The sequence below is a fragment of the Saccostrea cucullata genome, unplaced genomic scaffold (genome assembly GCF_032062105.1).
Source record: "Saccostrea cucullata isolate Sc308-1 unplaced genomic scaffold, CSIRO_AGI_Scuc_v1 ctg23544, whole genome shotgun sequence".
Taxonomy (NCBI): Eukaryota; Metazoa; Mollusca; class Bivalvia; order Ostreida; family Ostreidae; genus Saccostrea; species Saccostrea cuccullata.
The window spans coordinates 1,152-3,799 of NW_026929234.1; the positions used below are offsets into that span (position 1 = coordinate 1,152).

General features: G+C 28.4%; 1 long non-coding RNA gene across 1 annotated transcript; it reads right to left on the minus strand.

Moving 5' to 3' along the window:
* Nucleotides 1-706: 706 nt before the first annotated feature.
* Nucleotides 707-1,211, minus strand: LOC134280184 (uncharacterized). The gene is made up of 3 exons (XR_009994853.1): nt 1,138-1,211; nt 869-913; nt 707-742 (listed from the first exon to the last, which is right to left on the minus strand). It is a non-coding gene; the product is annotated as an uncharacterized LOC134280184 (long non-coding RNA).
* Between the last annotated feature and the right edge of the window lie 1,437 nt (nt 1,212-2,648).

Sequence of the window (2,648 nt, forward strand, 5' to 3'; positions counted from 1 at the left end):
AACAACAGTACCTTGTTTTAAACCTGAAATGACCATTTAAAAGAGCAAAATTTAGACATTTTCTCAACAAATTGTTGTAGAGAGAACATTAATGCACACTGTGCATTTTTTTCTTGATTTTTGAAGGTTCTGCTAAATTCTGTAGCTGAGCAGTTCCAAAAATCACATCAAAAGCATTTTTCTGCAAAAGTAAAGATTATATATACAAAACATGCATTCAAATATGCATATCTATTGTATCTTTATCATAAAGATTTTAAAAATATGATCAAAATAAATAATGAATTTTAGCCATTTGAAGAAATGTTTACATTTTGTTCTTATTGCACTAAAGGTTGCCGGACATCCCCCTTAAAATGGGAAATATTCACCATAAAATACAAACAAACATAATAAACAAACTATGAGTCTTATTTTGAGACACCACCAACAACAACCAACTTTACTTCATGACCTCACAATCTCTTGTTTCCTTCCGGTAAGTCTGTAAACTGAAAGGAAATATATATATATATATATATATATATATATATATATATATATATATATATATATATATATATATATATATATATATATATATATAATGTAAATTCATATTTTATCTTTAAAAAAAAAAAAACACGAATTATTTTCATTTTGAAATCTACTTATCTTTTTCAACATCAACAACAAAATGTATGATAATGATTATAACACTATTTACTTTGCTATCTGTCTTGGCCTCTCAGAATCCATTGAACTGAAAGAATAAATATTACAAACATGTATACCATGTATTTCTGTATTCAAATTTCAAAATACATTACTCTTTTTCAACGACAAAACAAGCAAACCAAAATAATTAATGAAAAAAAACACTATTTACTCCATGATTCTTTTATTTTGTTTTGACACCTCGGAATCTCTTTTTCTGAAAAAAAAAAAATGAATTTTTTCTATATTGAACTAATAGTTTTTTTTTTAAGAATGTTAGGAAGACATATAACAAAGAAAGGATTTAATTTCTGTTTTTCATTTGTAAACTCCAAACAACCCACCCCACCCCCAAATATATATACATTCAAAACACAATTTAATTTACAATAATTTATATAATTATATATAAATCATATGTACCCGTACATGCCGATGTACCCGTACATGCCGTCGTACCACCACCCTTTCGGTCTCTGCTCGTTCCGCTTTTTTGCTTGTGTAAATTGCAGCAATAAAAGAACCTATATATATATATATATATATATATATATATATATATATATATATATATATATATATATATTAAATATGTCTACATAACGAAAATAAGAAAATCAATAAGTTCCCTTTTCCACCAATCTTACTTCTAGTTATGTTATCTTTTCACAATTCACTACGAGGATGCAGTCTAGTTGAAAATTGTGTACATTTAACAATTTGCATACATAATTGACAATTTGGTACAAGGATGGATTCCAGTTGAAAAACCGCACAATAGTAAACTAAGTTTGATGAATATGAATAACTGTATTATTTTTGAATAGCCACGTATATGCGCTTAATGTAGAGCTTTGAACGGAGTTTATTGAGGAAATGGTTTGAATTATGCTATGTTGTAGTGTGATAAAGAAAAGGATGTATTTGTAAATTTACATGAATCAATTAACAAAATAAAAAAATGACAATTGTTGAAATTGAAGACCATTCTCAATTATCATAATTTTTCAATGTTTTCTAGAAGAAAAACTGCGAATTGTGTAACGTAGTCAAAAACAATGTATTACAAGGGGTGTTAAGAAAGTTCGTTCCAGGTTGAAATATTTTCAAAAAAAATCAAATAATGCCTAACTAAAGAGATGAATTTTCAAGTCTGACAAATTCACAAGTGTGGGTTATTTGGTTTCTTTTCTCATTGAAAAGATTGCTTCTAAAGAAAGACATTATTTCCTTTGAGCTAGATTATCAATAGAATTATCTCCTCTTTCACAGGCAGTTGTGCAAATGGCTTCGTCTGTTGATTGATTCTTCTAGCTAATAGATTGATTCTTCTAGTTCTACTGAGACTAAAGCAGCTAGATCTACTCCATGTTCATGAGCTTCTGTTCATGGATGTGGGGTATCCACCAGGCTAACTCGATACTCACCTTTTTCAAAGAAAAATTCAATAAAAATACTCAGATAGTAGTTTTAGTTCTGATTTTTAGTCTTTTTTCGTCAATGCCTTTTAATTGTAATGAATTTTTGTCTTTTTTCGGAGGATATTTTTTTATGAAAATTTTACCTCTGTATCTTATTTTGAGTGTCGTGGTTTAAAAAGTTTGAATGAGAATTAATCTCAAATATTTTGAGGTCAATAATTTAATCTAATTTGTGATCGTCAAATTTATTTTTTTTAATGTTTTCTATCCTTCAAAAGTTCTATATTTTACCAAATACAACAATAGTTCCTCTCGTTGCATTGATATTTTTACGCAAACTAATATCATTCTCCTAACTAGAATTAGAAATTATGATGCAACATTTGTACTTCCGGTTATTTCACCACTCCAGACGATCACATTCAAATATCTAAATGTCTTATTCATTTGTCGGTTGAGCCGTGGTGTGTTGGTTTGAGCACCTCACTGCAAATGAGCCGAAAGCATCTGCAACACCTCGTTTGTCAGCTG